General features: G+C 52.3%; 3 long non-coding RNA genes across 9 annotated transcripts; all 3 read left to right on the top strand.

The window, feature by feature from the left end:
• The first annotated feature begins 1,128 nt into the window (after positions 1 to 1,128).
• Positions 1,129 to 5,456, top strand: LOC123354269. 5 transcript variants are annotated; one of them, XR_006574700.1, is made up of 6 exons: positions 1,129 to 1,503; positions 1,623 to 2,079; positions 2,576 to 3,519; positions 4,081 to 4,264; positions 4,828 to 5,081; positions 5,257 to 5,456. It is a non-coding gene; the product is annotated as an uncharacterized LOC123354269 (long non-coding RNA). The 5 variants fall into 5 exon arrangements; XR_006574699.1 differs by lacking the exon at positions 1,129 to 1,503 and having other exon boundaries at positions 1,552 to 1,774; positions 1,869 to 2,079; XR_006574698.1 differs by lacking the exon at positions 1,129 to 1,503 and having other exon boundaries at positions 1,552 to 2,079; positions 2,576 to 3,031; positions 3,398 to 3,519.
• Positions 5,457 to 16,213: 10,757 nt separating this feature from the next.
• LOC123354271 lies at positions 16,214 to 20,483 on the top strand. 2 transcript variants are annotated; one of them, XR_006574715.1, is made up of 4 exons: positions 16,214 to 16,445; positions 17,821 to 18,170; positions 18,473 to 18,604; positions 20,036 to 20,483. It is a non-coding gene; the product is annotated as an uncharacterized LOC123354271 (long non-coding RNA). The 2 variants fall into 2 exon arrangements; XR_006574716.1 differs by having other exon boundaries at positions 18,473 to 18,615; positions 20,036 to 20,095.
• Positions 20,484 to 20,617: 134 nt separating this feature from the next.
• LOC123354273 lies at positions 20,618 to 23,593 on the top strand. Of its 2 annotated transcripts, XR_006574717.1 has the most exons (4): positions 20,618 to 20,892; positions 21,191 to 21,549; positions 21,951 to 22,159; positions 23,168 to 23,593. It is a non-coding gene; the product is annotated as an uncharacterized LOC123354273 (long non-coding RNA). The 2 variants fall into 2 exon arrangements; XR_006574718.1 differs by lacking the exons at positions 20,618 to 20,892; positions 21,191 to 21,549 and adding an exon at positions 21,669 to 21,856.
• Positions 23,594 to 24,332: the final 739 nt, after the last annotated feature.

Genomic DNA, 24,332 nt, shown 5'->3' with positions numbered 1-24,332 from the left:
ATGACTCCAGCTGGCGAGTTTCTTGACTCCCTCCCACGTTTCTTTCTCTCTCTCTCTCTCTCTCTCTCCTCTAATGTGTTGGCCAACACACACTCTGTCTGTTTGCCTTTCTCTCTGTCCTTGCCTCCTCTTGTGCTGTCTCCCTTCGTAGGACACGGGCAGGTGTGTTGCCTGTGCATCCCCACAGGCTAGGTCTTATGAGCTATGAACAAGTAGGGGACTGAAATGATGCAGGGCAGTGGGCGCTAGAGTGGAGCGGTGACTGTGGGTATTGACTGAGTCTCTGCTCTAGTGGGGCTGATGTGGATGGGATGGGAGAGGGAGGCAGGGATGGGGGCAAGATTTCACGCACCAATTGAATTTTTTTGTAGTGAGGGCTCTTGGTTGGCTTATTTGCTGCATTTGTAGAGGAATTGTCCAGGAGCAGCAGCCGGAGGAGAAATTGGCAGACGTGGGCCTGAGGAGCCTGGACGTTCTTCTAAGGAGACATGAACAGTCCTCAGCTTTCTACCTCGTGTATAACTGGCTGTGGCTAAGTGGCCAGTGCTTGGAATTCCTCATCTGTACTTGCTGTGATTTTCTTCACACTTTGTTTGCTTCCTTGTTGGGTATGGGGCTCTTTGGGATTAAGGCTGGGGAAGGGACCGGAGTCACAGTTGCTAACTTTCACTGGGGAAATAAGCACCCCCGACTTTGACAATAAGCCAAAAATCAAGATAAACCCATTTGTAAACAAGGCCAAAACAAGCCAATCCCTAAGAACCCCAACACTCAATGACTAGATCTCCCTTGGCGTGCAGTCTGGGACTGTGGTGGGCCCGCTGTGCACTTCAACTAGCCGTCCCCTTTGCTCCTCCTTGTCCGTGCTTGCTGGAAGCAAAAAGCTACAAGACGCAATAAGTTACAAGCCAAAAGGAAGCACAACTTCTATGTGTTTTCCCCACAGGTTTGGTGTGTCTGACCAGAGTCATCTGTGCAGAGTGACTATTCCAGGTGTCGTTGCAAGGGGTGCTTTCTACTTGTAGTCCTAAAGGCGTGATGGGAGGAGGGTTCAGGAAAGAGCCCCACCATGTGGGAGAGGCAAAAAGAAGCGGCTGCCCAACACTGCCAATTGAGATGGTGACTGACTTGTTTTTCAGCTGGATTTAGTACCAAGGGAAAAGAAGTGACAAGTCAGAGTCTACTGCCCTCATGCGATGGAAAGCGAGCTAGAGTGATGGGACTGGGAGAATTATTGGTGCCTTGAAAAAGCCGTCCAACTGGGAATGGAACAGTCATCACTGTCAATGATAAGTGTCTGTTTTGGTGATTGCTCTGCTCATGGGCCACCTTGCTCCTGAAAGGGATGCCCCGTTTGCTGAGGCTGTTTGTAAGAAAAGGTTCCTGACTAGCTGTGGTTTTGAGAGAGAGAGAAGATCCCCATTTTTAGGGGCTGCTCAGTTTTCTGGCCAGGAGCAGTGTGTCCTATGCAGCAGAAGGTTGCATCTAGGAGAATGAGTCCAGGTGGTGAATTGCTTGCCTTTCTCTCGTGTTTCTCTCTCTCTCTCTCTCTTCTCTAGTGTGTTGGCCAACACTTTTACTCAATCTGTCCTTGCCTTTCCTTGTGCTGTCTCCCTTCGTAGGACATGGGCAGGAGTGCTACGTGTGCATCCCCACAGGTCAGGTCTTGGGAGCCATGGAGAAGTTGAAGCAGAGAAAAATCATGAGGGGCAGTTGGTTCTGAAGTGGAGCAGTGACTCTGTTTACCTGTCTCTGTTCATGGAGTGGGGCTCAGGTAGATGGCCTGGGAGGAGGAGGATGGGATGAGGACAGGTTGTCATGCATGAATCGAACTGTTTGTACTGATGGCTCATGTGTGGGTTTTGCAGGTGCACTTCCAGAGGAAGTGTCCAGGAGCCCCAGCCCGAGGAGAAGCTGGCAGAAGTGGATCTGATCAGCCTGAACATCCTTCTAAGCAGACATGAGCAGTCCTCAGCTTTCTGCCTCCCGCATAACTACACTTCATTACTTCAGCGGCACAGCTGAAGCCTAAGATGAATGCAGGGTAGAGGCTTAGCACAGATGGCTGCTTGCCTTTAGGTGGGTTTGGTTTCTCGTAAACCTTTGCTGCTTTGTTCTGGGTGTGGGAGGAGAATTTCCCTATTGTGGGAGTAGCTGTGGGGTTACATCCAGGGGAATAGACAGTAGTCTCCTCTGCACAGTGACTCTCTTGGGTGCAGGTGCAACAGACTGCTTAACATACGAATGTAAGGATGGCAATGCTTGGTCAGACCCATGGTCCATCTAGCCCAGTATCCTGTCTTCTGACTGGCTAATGCCACGTGCTTCAGAGGGAATGAATAGAACAGGGAATCGAGACGTGATCCATCCTGTGTCGCCCATTCCCAGCTTCTGGCAAACAGAGGATAAGGGCACCATCCCTGTATGTCCTGACTAATAGCCATTGATGGACCTGTCCTCCATGAATTTACCTAGTTCCTTTTTTAACCCTGTTATAGTCTTGGCTTTCACAGAAGTCTCTGGCCAGGAATTCCAGAAGTTGAGTGTGCGTTGTGTGCTCTTTAATTTTATCTAGAAAGGTGTAATGGGAGATGAGCGAAGAAGAACCTACACAACACTGCAGATTCTGATGGTAACTTTTGTTTGTCTGTGGTACTAAGCAAAACACAAGAGGGAGAAAGAAGTCAAGGGTAAGAGCCCACCCCCGTTGTGTGATGGAAAGCACGCAAAAGCCGTGAGACAGCCAACATTATTGATGCCAGGCTATGCAGATGCTGTGGAGCTGGAAGTGGAGCAGCTGTCACTATCAGTGAGATAAGTGTCTGGTTTGGTGAGGACTCTGGTAACGGCCCACCCACCTCCAGGCCGGGACTTGTCGTTAGCAGGGGCTTGATTTGTAGGAAAAGATTCCTCAGTAGCTGTGGTTAGGAGGAAGACAAGGTCCCCATTTTCATGAGCTGGTCATTTCTCTGTCCACAAGCAGTGTGTCCTCCGCAGGAGAAGGTTGGATCCAGGGGGATGACACCAACTGGTGAGTTCTTTGCCTTCCTCCTGCGTTTCGCTCTCTTTCTTTGTCTCTCTCTCTCCTTTCTGTACTGTGTTGGTCTCTCTCTCTCTCTCCCCCTCCCCCTCCCCCCTTTCCTCTCCCTGTGCTGTCTCCCTTCCTAGGACATGGGCAGGTGTGCTAGGGGTGCATCCCCACAGGCTCGGTCTCGGGAACAGTGAAGAAGTAGGAAGGGACAGAAATCATGCAGGATAGTGGAGTAGAGTGGTGACTGTCCATGTTCACTCCATCTGTGTTCAAGTGGGGCTGATGTACATGGAATGGGAGAGGGAGGCAGGGATGAGAGCCTTCATAGAGCTCTGTGTAGAGAGAGTTCTTGCTTGGCTTTATTAGTTTGCAGAGTAATCATCCAGGAGGTGTCTCCAGAGGAGAAACTGGCAGAGGTGGACCTGAACTGAACTGCCTGGACATCCTTCTAAGGAGACATGAAGGGTCCTCAGCTTTCTGCCTCTCATGTAAGCTGTCACTGAACCATAGAATCTCAGGGTTGGAAGGGACCTGAGGAGGTCATCTAGTCCAACCTCCTGCTCAAAGCAGGACCAAACGCAACTCGGAATTCCTCATCTGTACTCGATGTAGTTCTCTTCACAGGCCGTGTGCTTCCTCATTGGGTACGGGCTCTGTGGGATTAGGGCTGGAACTCCTCGCCGGAGTATGTTGTGATGGCCAAGACTAAAATCGGGTTCAAAAAAGAACTAGGCAAATTCATGGAGGATCAGTCCCTCAATGTCTGTTAGTCAGGATGAGCAGGGATAGTGTCTCTAGCCCTGCTTTTCAGGCTGCTTAGCTTCTCTCCCCTTGGGTAGGGTTTCCCTCAGTCCTCTGTGCCGGGGGAGTGTCTCTGCTGTGCTTGGGCAGGGTTTCCCTTCCTCTGGGCTGCTTTTTAGCTGTAGTGCTAAAGCTGTAATGGGAGGAGGGTTGAGCCCTGAGGTACGGTAGATGCGAGAAGAAGAACCTATGTACGTTGCAGACTGAGATGGTAACTTCCTTGTTTTTTCCGATTGTCCTGGGTTTAGTACCAAGGGAAAAGAAGTCAGAAGTCAGCGTCTACTGCCCTCATGCGATGGAAAGCAAGCGAGAGCGATGGGAATTATTGATGTCACAAAAAAGCTGTCCAAGTGGGAGCGGAACAGCCACCACTGTCAATGAGGAAAGTGTCTGTTTTGGTGATTGCTCTGCTCACAGCCCACCTTGCTCCTGGTAGGGATGCCCCATTTGCTGGGGCTGGGTTTGTAAGAAAATGTTTTTGAGTAGCTGTGGTTATGAGGGAGACAAGGTTCCCATTTTCAGCGGCTGCTCAGTTCTCTGGCCAATAGCGCAGTGTCTTCTGCAGCAGAAGGTTAGATGCAGGAGGATGACTCCAGGTGGTGAGTTGCTTGCCTTCCTCCTCTGTTTCTCTCTCTGTCTTCTCTACTCTACTCTACTCTACTGTGTTGGCCAACACACATCCTCTCTCTCTCTCTCCCCCTCCCCACTTTCCTCTCTTTGTGCTGTCTCCCTTCACAGGGCATGGGCAGGAGTGCTACGTGTGCATCCCCTCAGGCTAGGTCTCTGGAGCTATGAACAAGTAGGAGGGGATGAAAATCATGCATCGTAGTGGGCGCTAGAGTGGAGGGGTGACTGTGGATGTTGACTGTCTCTCTTCAAGTGGGCCTGATGTAGATAGGATGGGACAGGGAGGCAGGGATGAGGGCAAGATTACCTGCACCAATTGAATTTTGTGTAGTGATGGCTCTTGCTTCGCTCATTTCCTGCGCTTGCAGAGGAATTGTCCAGGAGCAGCAGTTGAAGGAGAAAGTGGCGGACGCGGACCTGAGGAGCCTGGACATCCTTCTAAGCAGACGTGAATGGTCCTCAGATTTCTGCCTCCCGCACAACTGGCTGTGAGTAAGCGGTCAGTGCTTGGAATCCCTCATCTGTACTGGCTCCGGTCTTGTTCAGAGGCTCTGAATTTCCTCATTGGACATGGTGCTTTGTGGGATTCAGACAAGGCAAAGGCACAAGTCTCCTGTGCAGAGTGAGTATTTTGGATGTAGGTGCAGTGGGCTGCTTTTTAGTTGTAGTGCTAAAGCTGTAATGGGAGGAGAGTTGAGGGCAGAGCCCTGAGGTGTGGTAGATGGGAGAAGAAGAACCTATGCATGTTGCAGACTGAGATGCTAACTGATTGACTCTCCACTTGGTACTAAACCCAGCACTAGGGGGAAAAACGAGAGTCCACTCCGGACATGCCATGGAAAGGGAGCGAGAGCTGGGAGATTCTAAGCATTGTTGATGCCAAGGAAGAGCCATCCAGCTGGGAGTGGAGCAAGGACCACTGTCAGTGAGATAAGTGTCTTGTTAGGTGAAGGCTCTTCTGTGGTTATGAGGGAGACAAGGTCCTTATTTTCAGGGGCTGCTCAGTCCTCTGGCCAGTACCGGTGTGTCCTCTGCAGTGGAAGGTTGGATCCAGGAGGATGACTCCAGATGGTGAGTTACTTGCCTTTCTCCTGTGTTTCTCTCTCTCTCGCTGTCTCTTCTCTAGTGTGTTGGCCAACACTCTTTCTCTCTCTGTCTCTGTCCTTGCCTCTCCTTGTGCCATCTCCCTTCATAGAACAGGGGCAGGAGTGCTAGGTGTGTATCCCCACAGGCTTGGTCTCGGGAGCTATGAACAAGTAGGAGGGGATGAAAATCATGCAGGATAGTGGGCGCTAGAGTGGAGCAGTGTCTGTGGATGTTGACTCAGTTTCTGTTCATTGAGTCCCGTGGATGTAGATGGAATGGGAGAGGGAGGCAGGGATGAGGACATTCATAGAGCTCTGTGTAGTGATGGTCCTTGCTTGGCTTTATTAGTTTGCAGAGGAATCATCCAGGAGCCCTCGCCGGAGGAGAATATGCAGAAGTGGATCTGAGAAGCCTGGACATCCTTCTAAGGAGACATGAATAGTCCTCGGGGTTTCTGCATAACTGGCTGTTCCTCATCTGTACTTGCTGTAGTTTTCTTCATAGGCCGTGTGCTTCCTCCTTGGGTATGGGGCTCTGTGGCTGGGGAGGGGCCAGAATCTGCTCTGCAGAGTGACTATGTTGGGTGCCATTAAGAGGGCCAATGTAGACAGGAGAAAAGGGGCCTGAACCCTGATTACAGGGCTGTCACCCTTTCTTTAGTAAAATACGCCTTCTTTAAACTCGGTGTGTGCAGGGGGCGGGGGGAAGTCCCCAATGTGAAAAGATCTGGAAATGAACTGGTAAGGGAGGGATCCTGCTGAGTGTCTCCTTTCCGATCAATCCTCCATCTCTCAGCGACACCCTTCTGGACTTACCTTCCTACCTCACCAAGAAAATAACTTTGTGCTCCCTAATCTTAACCAGAAAAGACCTCTCTTCCTTGTGACGCAGTCCTGTTAGTAGGGTTAGGTGCACCCACGTGCTGGCTCTGAATACCACCGCATGTGCTTACAATACCTGAACATTAACACATTTCAGAAAGGATAGCCACATCAATCCCTTCGGATGTAGCCCTAGGAATCTCCTCTGTCTATCTCCAAAGAGAGACAAGGCCTGGAATTTGGACACAGCTGAGGGAGCTGTCCGAATGTCTACAGTTGAACACTCATCAGTGCGACGGTGTCTTTCTTGTACACAAGAAAACAAAGGGTCAAAGTTGTGGTTGGTTGAGCGGTGTAAATTGGGCAGGGCAAAAGGACTTGAGGAAGGATGAGGTGGAAGTGGGGGTCTGAAAGGAGCCCCCCACTCACCTGTTCATTTCCAGACGGTGTGACATTTGCATGGTTGGGCCATTTCTTGGCTTTTTTGAGAAAAGGGGCAAATTTTCCACGGCCTCCACCATCCTCTTACAGCTGCCCCTTCGCCACACCATGTTGCATCTGACCTGGATAGGTCGCAAGTAAGATTTCACTTCAAATCTCAAAAGTCCAGTAGAAATAATAGTGACAGGAAATTCCCCCACAAAGAGAAACGGAAGCTCAAGCCTTCTCAAGGGGTGGGGTGTCGCTCAGCCACAGGCACAAAAAGGCTCCCCTAGTTTAAGCGTGCGAGGGATAAGACCTTACACCCTGGTTACAGGGCAGTCATTTTGCCGGGAGTGTCAAAGTGACCTGTGGTTTAATTTGCTTGGCAAAAGAGACCCAAACCTTCCTTACAGGGTTGTCCTTAAGCCAGGGGCGTTCGAATGGGGCAGAGAGAAAAGCACTGTAAAGGAGAGACCTCCGTTCCCTCAGGAGCATGTGGTCTCTTTGCCCAGCAAGTGCCAGCGGCCCAAGAGGAGCTAGAAAGGGGAGACCTGCACTCTTCTCACAGGGATTGGTCAGTGGCAAAGAGCATTTTAAAGGCTAGTTCCTAAGGAGCTCAAAGCCACAGAGATCTTGTGGTGATCTGCGTGTAATGTAATATCTCATTGTAAGGTGACGGGGCCAGCAAGAGTTAATTAACTCACAAACTGACCTTGACCCATGGCCGAACTTTAAAGACTGGGTAGGAAGATCTGTAAAGGAATAGAGGTTTGAAATGCAGCCCGTATTGTTAGAGATAGAAGGGTAAATGTTAGCTCGGGTCTTGTCTATTGTTTATAGCTGTGATTCAAAGATCAAAAAACCAATATTAACATTTAGGAAGACACTGGAGTGAAATAGCGTTATTGTCTATATCAGGGGTTGGCAACCTTTCATAAGCGGTGTGCCGAGTCTTCATTTATTCACTCTAAGGTTTCGCTTGCCAGTAATACATTTTAATGTTTTTCAGAAGGTCTCTTTAGTTATATAATATATAGACATAGAAACTAGTGTTGTATTGTAAAATAAACAAGGTTTTCAAAATGTTTAAGTAGCTTTATTTAAAATTTAATTAAAAGGTTGATCTTACATCGCTGGCCTGTTCAACCTGCTGCTGGTCTGGGGTTCTGTTCTACTGGGCCGCCAGCAGGCTGGGTGGGGCAGTGCCCACATAGAGCAGGTAGCTACCTTCTCCCTCATTCTGGCCCATTCTCTTCCTCTCTCTGCACTGAGCTGAGGGTGGGAGGGGACGGAGCACAGGGCTGGGGGTGAAGGGTCTTGCCAGGAGCTAGAATGAGGGAGGGGGCTCAGGGTTGGGGCAGGAGGTCTGGGGGTGGGGGCACTTACCTGGGCAGCTCTCATTTGGTGTGAGGGGTGCAGGTGGGAATGTGAGTGGGGGTGCAGGAGCTCCCGTTTGGTGCTCAGGGTGGGGGTGGGATGTGCAGGGGTGCGAGAGTCAGGGCAGAGGACTGGGGGCATGTGCGGGGGGTGCAGGTGTCAGGGCGGGGGGGCTGGGTATGTGTGGGGGTGCCAGAAGTCAGGGCTGGGGTGGGGTGAAGGAGTCAACAGAGGGCTGGGTGTGTATGAGGGAGGTACAGGGCTCAGGGCAGGGGCCTGGGTGTGTGTGTGTGGGGGGGGGATCAGGGCTTAGGGCAGAGGGCTGGGTGACTGCCCCCCTCCGAACCCCCAACCGCCTCCGCTCCTTCTCCTCTGACTACCCCCTCCTGGGCCCCCTGCCTCTAACTGCCCCCCAGAACCCTATCCCCTAGCTAAGCCTCCCTGTTCTTGTCCCCTGACTGCCCCCCTAGGAGCCTACCCCCTACCTGTCCTCTGACTGCCACACCCCCACCCCCTGACAGGACCCCCAGAACTCCTGAGCCATACAACCCTCCCCCTGTCTCCTGACAGCCCCCCCCAAACTACTGCCTCATCCAGCCCCCGGAGCTCCTTGTCCCCTGCCTACCCCCTGACTGCCCCAACCCTTATCCACACCCTGAGACAGACCCCCGACCTCCCACACCCCATCCAACCACTCCCCACCCCCGACAGGACCCCCAGAAATCCTGAGCCATACAACCGTCCCCCTGCTCCCTGCCTGCCGCAACCCCCTCCACACCCCTGCCTCCTGACAGTCCCCCTCAAAACTTCTGCCTCATCCAACCCCCCCAGCTCCTTGTCCCCTGACCACCTCCTCCAGAGCCACGCCCCCCCCACCCTAACTGCTCCCGACCCCTATCTAGCCCCCACCCCCCAGAATTCCCATGCCCCATCCACCCCCCTATTCCCTGTCTGCTGCCTCCAGCGACCCCCGCCCCTAGCCACTCCCCGGGATCCCACCCCCATCCAACCAACCCTGCTCCCTGTCCCCTGACTGCCCCCCCCCTTACCAAAGCCCCCCGGCCCCAAATCCCCTTACCATGAGCCTCCAAGCAGAGCCAGCCTATGCTGCCCCACAGGAGCGTGCAGCCCCGGCCCCAGAGCTCTGCGTGCGGGGGCAGGGATCCGGGGGAGGGAAGAAGGCAGGGGAGGGGCCGGTGCCTTTCTGCGCTCGGCCCAGTGCTCCAACCCGCGAGCGCGGACCCTGCGGCTTGCCGCGCTGGCAGAATTTTTAATGGCACCCTGGAGTCCCGGCAGGCAGCCGTGTGCCATTGAAAATTGGCTCCCGTGATGTCTTTGGCACGCAGCTGCTGGAGGTTGCTGACCCCGATCTAGTGTCTCTGTGGCTCCATGAGGGAAATAACTAGTGAGACCGTGTGGCCATGTGGGGTAATGCGCAGAGCAGTTCCTGCATGGAGCAACAGTGACACCGAGTGGCCACACATGGTATTGCACAGAGCAGTTTCTGCATGGAGCAACACTGACACCGTGTGGCCACGCAGGGTAATGCACAGAGCAGTTCCTGCCTGGAGCTTCAATGACACTGTGTGGCCACGAAGGGTAATGCACAGAGCATTTCTCACGCAGCAACAGTGACACTGTGTGGCCACGAAAGGTAATGCACAGAGCATTTTGCGCATGGCGCAACAGTGACACCATGTGGCCATGCAGGGTAATGCACAGAGCAGTTTCTGCATGGAGCAACAGTGACACTGTGTGGCCACGCAGGGTATTGCACAGAGCAGTTCCTGCGTGGAGCAACAGTGACACCGTGTGGCCACGCAGGGTGATGCACAATTGCTCCATGAAGGAAATGCTTTGTCCAGTAGTCAGAGTGCCCACCCCAGGGGCGTCTCTAAAATTTCGTCGCCCCAAGCACGGCAGCATGCCACTGGGGGGGCGCGCTGGCGGTCACCGGTCCCACGGCTCCGGTGGAGCATCCGCAGGCACGCCTGCGGGAGTTCCACCGGAGTCGCCTGCTGCCCTCCCAGCGACAGGCAGAGCGCCCCCCCACGGCATGCTGCCCCAAGCACGTGCTTGGCGCGCTGGGGTCTGGAGCCGGCCCTGGCCCACCCGGTGTGTGTCTTGCTCCATGAGATAAATGCTGTCTCCATTCTCCCAAGAGGCCACCCTCTGACTGACACTGCTGCTCCATGAGGGAAATACTTTGTGCATTCACCCCGAGTCGACCCTCATTGTCACTGTCCCTTGATGAGGGGAAATGGTTTGTGAGTTATCTGGATTGGCCCCCAGGTTTCACTCTTGCTCTGGGAGGAAAATACTTAGTGACAACAGGTGGTCACTTGAGGTAATGCACCCAGCATCTCCTTCTGTGCATTCCAGCCTGCCCCCCACCGGGACACATTCAACCTCCTCCAACCTGCTCCGGCATCCCCACATTTGCCAGCACTCCGCTCACCCCACCTCAATCTGCCCCCTGCACGTGGCCCTCCAATCCACCCCATCTGTTCCCCATCTGAGGGCACCCCAACATCCTCCATGACACCCAATCCCTACACCTCAGCCCCAATTGGCTCCAACCTATTTCTCCTTTGCTGGGCCCCACTTCCCCAGCACCGCATTTCCCCATGCCACCCACAGCCAGCCAGGCTTCCCTCTCCAATTCCTGTTACCCTTCCCAGCCACACTGGGGCCTTTCAACCCCCTCCACCCTGCCCTTACTCTCCAAGGTTTATGAATCCCACATTCCCTCAGTACTGCTTGGGAACCCTAAACCCCTCTACCTCACAGTGCAGTCCCCACCCCCAGATATCATAGAACTAAGCCACTGATGCACGGACCCCAAATTCCTACTGAACGTCCATTGATCAGCCCCATGGACTCTCTCCTTTCCTCTCCTTGTGCTGTCTCCCTTCCTAGGACACGGGCAGGTGTGCTAGGTGTGCAGCCCCAAAAGCTGTGTATCGGGAGCTGTGAAGAAGTAGGAGGGGACAAAAATCCTGCAGGGTAGTGGATAGTGGAGTAGAGCGGTGTCTGTTGGCATTGACTCAGTCCCTGTTCATCAAGTGGGGCAGATGTAGATGGGACTGCAGAGGGAGGCAGGGATGAGGGTAAGATTAAACACAGCAATAGAGCTCTGTGTAGTGATAGTTCTTGCTTGGCTTTATTAGTTTGCAGAGGAATCATCCAGGAGCCCTCACCAGTTGAGAATATGGCAGAAGTGGATCTGAGAAGCCTGGACAGCCTTCTAAGGAGACATGAATAGTTCTCAGCTTTCTGCCTCCCGCTTAAGTGGCTATGAGTAAGTGGTCAGTGCTTTCAATTCCTCACCTGTACTTGCTGTAGTTTACTTCACAGACCATGTGGTTCCTTGTTGGGTACGGGGCTCTGTGGGATTAAGGCTGGGAAGGGACCAGAGTCTGCTGTGCAGAGCGACTCTGTCGGGTGTAGTTGCAAGGTGTGCTTTCTACTTGTAGTCCTAAAGGTGTAATGGGAAGAGGGTTGCGGGTGGAGTCCCGCTGTGCAGGAGAGGCAAAAAGAAGAGCCTACGAGACGTTGCCGACTGAGCTGGTAACTTATGTGTGAGAGTCTACAGCCCTCGTGATGGAAAACGAGTAAGAGTGACGAGACGGTGAGCGTTGTTGGTGCCAGGCAGCAGCCGTCCATTTGGGAGCAGAACAGCCGCTACTATCACTGAGATAAGTATCTCTTTTGCTGAGGGTTCTGCTCCTCCAGGTAGGGACACCCCATTAGCTGGGGCTGGGTTTGTAAGAAAAGGTTCCTGAGTAGCTGTCGTTATGAGGGAGACAAGGTCCCCATTTTCAGGGGCTGGTCAGTTCTCTGGCCAGTAGCAGTGTGTCCTCTGCAGTGGAAGTTAGATCTGGGAGGATGACTGAAGGTGGAAAGTTGCTTGCCATCCTCTCATGTTTCTCTCTTTCTTTTCTACTGTGTTGGCCAACATTCTCTTTCTGTCCTTGCCTTTCCTTGTGCTGTCTTCCTTTGTAGCACACAGGCAGGCGTGCTCGGATTGCATCCCCATGGCCTATGTATTAGGAGCCATGAAGAAGTAGAAGGGGATGAAAATAATGCAGAGTAATGGGCACGGGAGCGGAGTGGTGACTGTCGGTGTTAACTCGGTCTCTGTTCATCGAGTGGGGCTGATGTAGATGGGATGGAAGAGGGAGGCGGGGATGAGGGCAAGATTTCAAGCACCAATAGAGATGTGTGTAGTGATGGCTCATGCATGGCTTTTCCAGCTGCTCTTCCAGAGGAATTGTCCAGAAGTCCTTGACGGAGGAGAAGCTGGCAGAGATGGACCTGCTCAGCCTGAACATCCTTCTAAGCAAACATGAACAGTCCTCAGTTTTCTGCCTCCCGCTTCACTGGCTGTGAGTAAGAGGTCAGTGCTTTCAATTCCTTATCTGTACTCGTTGTAGTTTTCTTCACAGGTCTTGTGCTTCCTCATTGGTGTCACGGAGTTTGGGGGAGACAAGGCCCTGCACCCCTGGCTTCCTGCGATTCATGATGACTGTCAGCCAGCCAGTAAAACAGAAGGCTTATTTAGATGACAGGAACACAGTCCAAGTCAGGTGTTGCAAGTACAGATCACAGGACCCTTTCAGTTAGGTCCATCTTGGAGGGGCCCAGGGAGGCCAGAGCCCCGTCTGGGATCCCCTCCATTTTCCCAGCCAGCTCCAATCAGAGACTCTCCAGCCCCTTCTCTCTGGCCTTTATCTCTTTCCCGGGCCAGGAGGTCACTGGATCTCTTTGCAAAGGGGCCAACTGAAGGTGTCAGAGAACAGAGGAGGGGCCCAGGCCGTTAGTTGCCAGGAGAGAGTACCGGCCATTCTCTTTGCAGACAGTATCACAGGGGCCCTCTAAGGCTCTGCAAAAATCATACACCCTGATCCCCCACACCTAGATATTTAAGAAAGGCATAGGGGAAACTGAGGCACCCACACAGTATTCAGAGAAAACATTGCGAACATTCCCACTTGGTCACAGTTGGGTACGAGGCTCTTTGCTCAGTAGACTCTTGTCCCTTCCCCAGCCTTAATCCCAAAGTGACTATTTTGGGTGCAGTTACAATGGGTCCCTTCTAGTTGCAGCTGTAAAGTAGTTGAGGGTGGAGCCATGGGATACGTGAGCTGTGAAATGAAGACTACTCAACATTGCAGACAGAGATGCTAATTTACTTTATTCTTCTCCCCTCTGCTGCATTTAGTGCCAAGGTAAATGAAGTCACATGTCAGATTCTATTGCCCTCATGCGATAGAAAGTGAGTGAGAGCAGCGAGCCTGTGAGCATTGTTCATGCCAGGCAAGAGCCGTCCATCTGGGAGCCAAGCCGACGCCACCGACACTGAGATAAGTTTCTGTTTTGTTGAGGGTTCTGCTCACGCTCCATCTGACTCCACGTAGAGACACACCATCGGCTGGGGCTGGGTTGGTAAGAAAAGGTTCCTGACGAGCTGTGGTTTTGAGGGAGACAAGGTCCGCATTTTCAGGGGCTGCTCATGTCTTTAGCCAGGGCTGGTGTGTCCTCCTCAGCATATTAGATCCAGGAGGATGACTCTAGTTGGTGAGTTTCTTGATTCTATCCCACCGTTTTCTCTCTCTCTCCTCTAATGTGTTGGCCAACACACACTCGGTCTCTGTCTCTGTGTCTCTCTCTCTCTGTTTCTCTATCAGTTCTTGCCTCACCTTGTGCTGTCTCCCTTCAGAAGACATGGGCAGGTGTGGTAGGTGTGCATCCCCACAGGCTAGGTCTTGTGAGCTGTGAACAAGTAGGGGACCGAAATAGTACAGGGCAGTGGGCACTAGAGTGCAGGAGTGACTGTGGGTGTTGACTGAGTCTCTGCCCTTGTGGGGTGATGTAGATGGGGTGAGAGAGGGAGGCGGGGATGAGAGCAAGATTAAATGCACCAATAGAGCTCTGTGTAGTGACAGTACTTGCTTGCCTTTATTAGTTTGCAGAGGAATCATCCAGGAGCCCTCGCCGGACGAGAATATGCAGAACTGGACCTGAGCAGCCTGGACATCCTTCTAAGCAGAGATTAACAGGCCTCAACTTTCTACCTTCCACATAACGGGGTGTGAGTAAGCGGTCAGAGCTTGGAATCCCTCCTCTGTTGTCACTCCAGTTTTGTTCCTCGTTGGGTATGTGGCTCTGTGGCATTCAGATGAGGGAAAGGCACAAGTCTCCTGTTCAGAGTGGCTGTTTTGGGTGTAGTTGCAACAGGCTTCTTTCTAGTTGTGGTCCTGAAGGTGTAACAGAAGAAGGGTTACGGGTGGAGGTCTGGGGTGTGGAAAATGGGAGAAGAGCCTATGTAACGTTGCTGACTGAGATGCTAACCTGTTTGTTTTCCCCCCTTTGTGCTGGGTCAGTACCAATAGAAAAGAAGTGGAGGGTCAGTGTCTGCTTCCCTCCTGCGATGGAAAGCGAGTGAGAGTGATGAGATACCTGGCATCAGTAATGCTTGCTAAGAGCCATCCAGCTGGGAGTGGACCAGCCACCACTCTCAATGAGATAAGTGTCTGTTTTGGTGATTGCTCTGCTCACTGCCCACTTGGCTCCAGGAAATGCTCTCTGCATTGCCCAATGTGGCCACACAGTGTCACTGTTGCTCCGTGAGAAATGCTCTGTGCAATACCCTGCGTGGCCACACGGTGTCACTGTTGCTCCATGCAGGAACTGTTCTGTGCATTACTCTTCATGGCCACATGGTGTCACTGTTCCTCTGAGAGAAATGCTCTGTGCATTACTCTATGTGGCCACACGGTGTCACTCTTGCTCCATGCAGGAAATGCTCTGTGAATTTCCCTCCTCCTCCCCCGGCACCCCCAGCGCGCCTTCCCCCCCCACCCAGCCACAGCCCCCCCATCCCCATAGCATCCCCAGCACCTCCCTCACCCCGGTACCCCCCGCATCCCTCACCCAGCCACAGCTCCCCACCCTCCCAGCGCGCCTTTCCTCCCCCCAGCTCCCACAGCACCCTGCCCAGCCACACCCCCCGCGACCTCCCACGTGCCCCCGCACTGCTGTGAGCTTCCCCAACTCCTCATGGACCACCAACCTTCCCCACACACCTGCAGTGTGCCGCAAGCTTCCCTCCCCCCATGGGCCCCCACGGTGCCTCCAGCACACTGTAAATTTCCCAAGCCCCCTTGGTGCCCCCAGCCCCCCTGCATCCCTAGTGCGCCGCGACCTCCCCCACCCCCAACCTCCCCAGCTCCCCGTGACATTCTCTAAGCCCCCTCAGCCCCCCACAACCTTCCTCTTCCCTCCCACACCCCCCAGCCCGCCCCGACTTTCCTCATCCCCCCTTTAACCCCCAACCTGCTTCCCCAGTCCCCAACCTACCCACACACCCCGCCCCCTATGCCTGCAGCCTTCTCCAATCCTCTAGCCGAAACCAACCCACCCCCGTCTATCCCCCCATCCGTTGGGCCCCTCAGTCCTTTTCTTTCCCTCCAATACCTTCTAGGCCACCCCAACCTGCACCCCATCCCTACTTTCCCCCGTACATGCCTTCTCCCATAGCCCCCTTCGGACCCCTCCCTCCCTCCCCACCACTCGCCAGCCTGCAACAACTTTCCCCAACCTACACACCTGTATCCCCCAGTTCATTCCTCCATTCAAGGGACTCCTCTGACCCCATCTCTCTCCAACATCCTCCCAGCTCACCACAACCTGCGCCTCCACCTGTAGGGACTGATCAGCGCCCCTTCCTCCCCAACAGCCCCCCCAGTTCATTTCCCCCATCCATTGGGCCCCTCAGTCCCCTTTTTTCTTTCCTCCCACCGCAACTTGCACCCCACTCTGTCCCTAGATCTGTGGGCCCCCCAGTGCCCTTTTCTCCTTTGTCCAACATTCCCCAATCTGCACCCCCATTTCTCCCTCCACCCATGGGGCCCCTCAGCCCTTCTCTCTCCTTCCTGCCCAACACTCACCCTTCATAGCACACGGGCAGGCGAGCTAGGGGACGAAACCCGTGGGGAGCAGTGGATTGTAGAGTGGAGCGGTGACTGGTAGTGTGGGCTCAGTCTCTGTTCCTCGACTGGGGCGGCTGGAGATGGGATGGGAGAGGGAGGCAGGGATGAGGGTGTTAATAGAGCTCTGTGTAGTGATAGCTCCTGCTTGTCTTTATTAGTTTGCAGAGGAATTGTCCAGGAGCTGGAGCCGAAGGAGAAACTGGAAGAAGTGAACCTGAGCAGGCTGGACATCCTTGTAAGCAGAGATGAAGAGTCCTCAGCTTTCTGCCTTCTCCATGATTGGCTGTGAGTGAACAATTATGGCCTCTATCCCTCATCCGTACCACTCAAGTTTTCTTCAGAGGCCGTGAGCCTCCTTGTTGGCCATGGGGCTCTGTGGGATTATGACCAAGGGAAGGGACAACAGTCTCCTCTGCTCAGTGACTGTCTTGGATGCAGGTGCAACAGGCTGCTTAACATATGAACGTAAGAATGGCCAGACTGGGTCAGATCAAAGGTCCATCTAGCCTAGTATCCTGTCTACCGACAGTGGCTAATGTCAGGTGCCCCAGAAGGAATGAACAGAACAGGGAATTACCAAGTGATCCATCCACTGTCACCCATTCTCAGCTCCTGGCAAACAGAGGCCAGGGACACGATCCCTGCTCATCGTGACTCATAGCCGTTGATGGATTCATCCTCCATGAATTGACAGTAACTCTCCACTTAACATCCTCTCGCTTAACATTGTTTCAATCTTAGGTCCCTGCTCAATTACAAAACATGCTGTTTTTAAAGTTGTGCAATGCTTCGCTATAACAGCGTTTGGCTGCCTGCTTTGTCCACAGTCGGCAGCCCCCCATCAGCTCTCCTATGCCCCCCCCAGCACTTCCCGCCCGCCAGCAGACCCCGTGGATCAGTGCCTTCCCCCATCGCCTTCTGCCTGTGGCAATCAGCTGGCTTGTGGCGTCCGGGGACGGGGAGTGAAGACTCGTTGTGTAGGCTCCCCCTCCCTCCCCTGCTTCCAAACGCCGCAAGCCAGCTGATTGCTGCGGGCAGGAGCGAGGACGGGGTGTATGAAGTAAAGGGGAAGGAGGGGGGAGGAAGAAGCAGGTTAAGGGTGGGGGCTTGGGGGAAGAGGCGGCGTGGGTGGCCGAGGGTTGAGGCGCCCGACCCTGGTGCTTGCAGAGAGGGGAAGCTGCCGCTGCTCCTGTGCAACGTGCTTCTGCTAGCCTACCGCACCTCCAGCCTCCTTGCCTGCCTCATTGTCGCCAGTGCCAGTGGGCTGTGCCTGTGTGGGGTAAGGCGGGGGAACCCCCCCAACTATAGTACTGTATTGTATGGCAAAAAATAATTCCCTGCAGCGTAACCTCCCATTTACATTCATTCTTATGGGGAAATTGGACTTGCTTAACATCGTTTCACTTAAAGTCACATTCTTCAGGAACATAACGGGAACGTTAAGTGAGGAGTTACTGTACCTAGTTCTTACTTGAACCCCATTATAGTCTTGGCTTTCACAGCATTTTCTGGCCAGGAGCTCCAAAGGCTGAGTGTGTGTTGCGTGCTTTTTAATTGTATCTATAAAGGTGTAATGGGAGAAGAAGAACCTACACAACACTGCAGATTCTGATAACTTCTGTTTTTCCCTCTTGTGTTGTGTTTAGTACCACGGAGAAAGAAGTGAAGGGTAAGAGGCCACCCCAATTGTGAGATGGAAGGCGCCCAAGAGCCGTGAGACAGTGAGCGTTGTTGATTCCAGGCTATGCAGATGCCATGAAGCTGGGAGTGGAGCAGACGTCACCATCAGTGAGATAAGTGTCTGGTTTCGTGAGGACTCTTGTAACGGCCCACCTGCCTCCAGGCCAGGACTTGTCGTTAGTTGGGGCTGAGTTTGTAGGAAAAGGTTCCTGAATAGCTGTAGTTACGAGGGAGACAAGGTCCCCATTTTCAGGGGCTGGTCATTTCTCTGTCCACAAGCAGTGTGTTCTCTGCAGCAGAAGGTTGGATCCAGGGGGATGACTCCAGCTGGTGAGTTTCTTGACTTCCTCCCATGTTTTTCTCTCTCTCTCTCCTCTAATGTGTTGGCCAACACACTCTCTGTCTGTCTGTCTCTCTCTCTCTCTCTGTCCTTGCCTCTCCTTGTCCTGTCTCCTTTCGTAGGACATGGTCAGGTGTGGTAGCTGTGCGTCCGCACAGGCTAGGTCTTATGAGCTATGAACAAGTAGGGGACCAAAATCATGCAGGGTAGTGGGCGCAAGAGTGGAGTGGATACTCTTGATGTTGACTCTCTGTTTGAGTGTGTAATGCTGTCTGATGCATGGCTTTTGCAGCTGCGCTGGCAGAGGAATTGTCCAGGAGCCCTACCCGGAGGAGAGACTCTCAGAAGTGGACCTGATCACCCTGAACATCCTTCTAAGCAGACATGAACAGTCCTCAGCTTTCTCCCTCCTGCATAACTGGCTGTGAGTAAATGGTCAGTGCTTGGAATTCTTTATCTGTACTTGCTGTAATTTTCTTCAGACACCATGTGCATCCTCATTGGGTACAGGGCTCTGTGGGATTAAGGCTGGGGAAGGGACCAGAGTTGCAGTTGCCTGGGCTACTATGGTGATCCGAGGAATGGAAAACCTGTCTTATGAAAGGAGACTCAAAGAGCTTGGCTTGTTGAGCCTAACCAAAAGCAGGTTGAGGGGGGATATGATTGCTCTTTATAAATATATCAGAGGGATAAATATTAGGGAGGGAGAGGAATTATTTAAGCTTAGTACCAATGTGGACTCAAGAACAAATGGATATAAACTGGACACTAGGAAGTTTAGACTTGAAATTAGACGAAGGTTTCTAACCATTAGAGGAGTGAAGTTCTGGAACAGCCTTCAAAGGGGAGTAGTGGGCACAAAAGATAGCTCTGGCTTCAAGACTAAGCTTGATAAGTTTATGGAGGGGATGGTATGATGGGCTAGTCTAATTTTGGCAACTAATTGATCTTTGATTATTAGCAGGTAAATATGCCCAATGGTTTGTGATGCGATGTTAGATGGGGTGGGATCTGAGTGACTACAGAGAATTCTTTCCTGGATGCTGGCTGGTGAGTCTTGCCCACATGCTCAGGGTTTAACTGATCGCCATATTTGTGGTCGGGAAGGAGTTTTCCCCCAGGGCAGATTGGCAGAGGCCCTGGAGGTTTTTTGCCTTCCTCTGCAGCATGGGCCACGGGTCACTTGCTGGAGGATTCTCTGCAACTTGAGGTCTTCAAACCACAATTTGAGGACTTAAGTAACTCAGACATAGGTTAGGGATTTGTTATAGAAGTGGATGGGTGAGCTTCTGTGGCCTGCATTGCGCAGGAGGTCAGACTAGATGATCATAATGGTCCCTTCTGACCTTAAAGTCTATGAGTCTAAGCGAAAAATCAAGCTAATTCCATTTCAGAACATGCCAATCCCTAAGAACCCCAAAGATCTGTGACTAGATCTCGCCTGGTGTGCAGTCTGGGACTGTGGTGGGCCCGCTGTGGACTCTCTTCCCCTCTTTCCTCCTGCTTGCCCCCGATTGCTGGGAGCCGATCAATAAAAAAGGCAAGAAGCTACAATGAGGAACAACCTACAAGCCAAAAACCAGTCAACAAGCAACTCACGAGCCAATTAAGCCAAAAGCAAGCCCAATTGCTGCATATTTTTCTGGGGGTTTGGCATTTCTGTGCAGAGTCTGCAGTGCAGAGTGGCTTTTTCGGTGGTTGTTGCAAGGGGTCCTTTCTACTTTTTGTCCTAAATGTGTAATGGGAAAAGGGTTGAGGACGGAGTCCCACTGTGTGGGAGAGGTGAAAAAAGCCTACCCGACATTGCCGACTGAGAGGGTAACTTAATTATTTACCTCCTTTGTGCTGGTTTTAGTACCAAGAGAAAAGAAGTCACGCGTCAGAGTCTACTGTCCTCATACAATGGAAAGCGAGCAAGAGCGACGAGACCACGAGCATTGTTGATGCGATGCAAAAGCCGTCCATCTGTGAGTGGAACCGCCACCACTCTCAGTGAGATAAGTGTCTGGTTTGGTGGTTGCTCTGCTCACGGCCCACCTCCTGGTAGGGACACCCCTTTAGCTAGGGCTGGGTTTGTAAGAAAAGGTTCCTAACTAGTGGTTACGAGGGAGACAAGGTCCCCATTTTCAGGGGCTGGTCATTTTTCTGACCACAAGCAGTGTCCTCTGCTGCAGAAGGTTGGATCCAGGGGGATGACTCCAGCTCGTGAGTTTCTTGACTCCCTCCCATGTTTTTCTCTCTCTCTCCTCTGTGTTGGCCAACACACGCTCTCTGTCTGTCTGTCTTTCTGTCCTTGCCTCCTCTTCTGCCCGTGTCCTACCAAAGGAGACGGCACGAGTGCTAGGTGTGCATCCCCACAGGCTAGGTCTCAGGAGCTATGTACAAGTAGGAGGGGATGAAAATCCATGCAGGACAGTGGGCGCTAGAGTGGATCGGTGTCTGTCAGTGTTGACTCAGTCTCTGTTTATCGAGTCGGGTGGATGGAGATGGGATGAGAGAGGGAGGCAGGGATGAGGTCAAGATTAAATACACCAATAGAACTCTGTGTAGTGATGGTACTTGCTTGGCTTTATTAGTTTCCAGAGGAATCATCCAGGAGCCCTAGATGGGTGAGAATATGCAGAAGTGGACATGAGCAGCCTGGACATTCTTCTAAGGAGACATGAATAGTCCTGCGCTTCCTGCCTCCCGCTTAACTGGCTGTGATAAGAGGTCAGTGCTTTGAAATCCTCATCTGTACTCACTGTAGTATTCTTCACAGCCCGTGTGCTTCCTCGTTGGGTATGGGGCTCTGTGGTATTAAGGCTGGGGAGGGGCCAGAGTCTGCTGTGCAGAGTGACTATGTTGGGTGCCGTTGCAAGGGGTGCTTTTGGTTGCAATGCTAACGGTATAACGGGAAGAGGGTTGAGGGTAGTGCCGTGCCATGCGGGAGAGTTGAAAGGAAGAGCCTAGAAGACATTATGAACTAAGGTGGTAACTGATCTGTTTTCTCCCCTTGTGCTGGGTTTAGTACCAAGGGAAAATAAGTCATGTGCCAGAATCTACTGCCCTCATGCGATGGAAAGCGAAGGAGAGCGATGACACTGCGAGTATTATCGATACCACGCAAAAGCCATCCAACTGGGAGCGGAACAGCTGCCACTCTCAATGAGATAAGTGTCTGTTTTGGTGATTGCTCTGCTCACGGCCCTCCCTGCTCCTGGTAGGGACGCCACATTAGCTGGGGCTGGGTTTGTAAGAAAATGTTTTTGACTAGCTGTAGTTACGAAGGGCACAAGGTCCCCATTTTCAGAGGCTGCTCAGTTCTCTGGCCAGGAGCGGCAAGTTCTCTGCAGCAGAAGGTTGGATCCAGGAGGATGACTGCAGGTGGTGAGTTGCTTGCCTTCCACCCGTGTTTGTCTCTCTCTCTCTGTCTGTCCTCTAGTATGTTGGCCAACACACACCCTCTGTCTGTCTGTCTGTCTGTCTGTCTCTCTCTCTCTCTCTCTCTGTCCTTACCTTTCCTTGCGCCATTTCCCTTCATAGGACACGGGCAGGGTGCTAGGTGTGCATCCTCACAGGCTAGGTCTTGGGAGCCATGGAGAAGGAAGAGCAGAGAAAAATCATGAGGGGCAGTGGGTGCTGAAGTGGAGTGGTGACTCTGATTACTCATCTCTGTTCATCGAGTCGGGCTCAGGTAGATGACAAGGGAGAGGAAGGCAGGGATGAGGGCAAGATTTCATGCATGAATCGAACTGTTTGTACTGATGGCTCATGGGTGGGTTTTGCAGGTGCACTTCCAGAGGAAGTGTCCAGGAGCCCCAGCCCGAGGAGAAGCTGGCAGAAGTGGATCTGATCAGCCTGAACATCCTTCTAAGCAGACATGAGCAGTCCTCAGCTTTCTGCCTCGCACGTAACACTTCATGACTTGTAGCAGCACGGCTGAAGCTTAAGATAAATGCATGGTAGAGGCTGATTACAGGCGGCTGCTTCACTTTAGGTGGGTTTGGTTTCTTATAAAAGTTTTCCTTCTTGTTCTGGGTGTGGGAGAAGAATTTCCCTATTTTGGGAGTAGCTGTGGAGTTACATCCAGGGGAAGAGACAATAGTCTCTTCTGCATAGTGACTCTCTTGGGTGCAGGTGCAACAGGCTGCTCAACATACAAACATTAGAAGGGCAGTACTTGGTCAGATCAAGGATCCATCTAGCCCAGTGTCCTGTCTTCTGACAGTGGCTAATGCCAGGTGCTTCAGAGGGAAGGAATGGAACAGGGAATCGAGACGTGATCCATCCTGTGTCGCCCATTCCCAATTTCTGGCAAACAGAGGATAATGGCACCATCCCTGCCCATCCTGACCAATAGCCATTGATAGACCGATCCTCCATGAATTTACCTAGTTCTTTTTTGAAACCTGTTATAGCCGTGGCTTTCACAGGGTTCCCTGGCCAGGAATTCCAGAAATTGAATGTGCGTTGCATGCTTTTTAATTGTATCTATAAAGGTGTAATGGGAGATAGGCCGTACCGGGTCAGACCAAAGGTCCATCTAGCCCAGTATCTGTCTACCGACAGTGGCCAATGCCAGGTGCCCCAGAGGGAGTGAATCTAACAGGCAATGATCAAGTGATCTCTCTCCTGCCATCCATCTCCATCCTCTGACCAACAGAGGCTAGGGACACCATTCTTACCCATTCTGGCTAATAGCCATTTATGGACTTAGCCACCATGAATTTATCCAGTCCCCTTTTAAACATTGTTATAGTCCTAGCCTTCACAACCTCCTCAGGTAAGGAGTTCCACAAGTTGACTGTGCGCTGCGTGAAGAAGAACTTCCTTTTATTTGTGTTAAACCTGCTGCCTATTAATTTCATTTGGTGACCCCTAGTTCTTGTATTATGGGAATAAGTAAATAACTTTTCCTTCTCCACTTTCTCAACAGAAGAAGAACATATACAATATTGCAGATTCTGATGATAGCTTTTGTTTTTCCCATCTGTGTTGTGCTTAGTACCACAGACAAAGAAGTCAAGGGTAAGAGCCCACCCCTGTTGTGAGATGGAAAGCGCACAAGAGCCATGTGACAGTGAGCATTGTTATGCCAGGCTATGCAGATGCCGTTGAGCTGGGAGCGGAGCTGCCGTCACCATCAGTGAGATAAGTGTCTGGTTTGGGGAGGACTCTGGTAACAGCCCACCTGCCTCCAGGCTGAGACTTGTCGTTAGCTGAGGCTCGGTTTGTAGGAAAAGATTCCTGAGTAGCTGTGGTTAGGAGGGAGACAAGGTCCCCATTTTCAGGGGCTGCTCATTTCTTTGTCCATAAATGGTGTGTCCTCTCTAGCAGTCAGGGCCGGCTCCAGGCACCAGCTTATCAAGCAGGTGCTTAGGGTGGCAACTCCTGAGCGGGGCGGCACTTTCAGGTATTCGGCGGGAATTCGGCGGAGGGTCCCTCACTCGGAGCGAAGGACCTCCCGCTGAATTGCTGCAGATTGCGATTGTGGCTTTTTTGGGGGGGCTGCTTGGGGTGGCAAGACCCCTGGAACCGGCCCTGCTAGCAGTAGGTTGAATCCAGGGGGATGACTCCAGCTGGTGAGTTTCTTGCCTTCCTCCTGTGTTTTTTCTCTTTCTCTTCTAATGTGTTGGCCAACACTCTCTCCCTGTGTCTATCTCTCTCTGTCCTTTCCTCTCCTTGTGCCGTTTCCCTTCATAGGACACGGGCAGTGGTGCTAGCTGTGCATCCCCACAGGCTAGGTCTCAGGAGCCATGAAGAAGTAGGAGGGGATGAAAATCATGCTGGACAGTGGGTGCGAGAGTGGAGCGGTGACTGTCAGTGTTTACTCGGTCTGTATTCATTGAGTGGATTTCACGCACCAATAGAGCTGTATGTAGTGATGTCTCATGCTTGGCTTTTGCAGCTGCGCTTCTAGAGGAATCATGGAGGAGACGTGGACCTGAGCAGCTTGGGCATTCTTCTAAGCAGAGATTAACAGTCCTCAGCTTTCTGCCTTGCACATAACTGGCTGTGAGTAAGTGATACTGTATTCAAAGCACTGAACTCCTCACTTAAAGTCGCCCTGATTAACGTTACGTTGCTGATCAATTAGGGAACATGCTTGTGTAACATTGCGCAATGCTCCCTTATAATGTTGCTTGGCAGCTGCCTGGTTTATCCAGTCC

The sequence above is a fragment of the Mauremys mutica genome, chromosome 21 (assembly GCF_020497125.1).
Source record: "Mauremys mutica isolate MM-2020 ecotype Southern chromosome 21, ASM2049712v1, whole genome shotgun sequence".
NCBI classification, from domain to species: domain Eukaryota; kingdom Metazoa; phylum Chordata; order Testudines; family Geoemydidae; genus Mauremys; species Mauremys mutica.
Note: the sequence above shows the minus strand (reverse complement) of the source record. Positions and strands in the feature narration are given on the sequence as shown.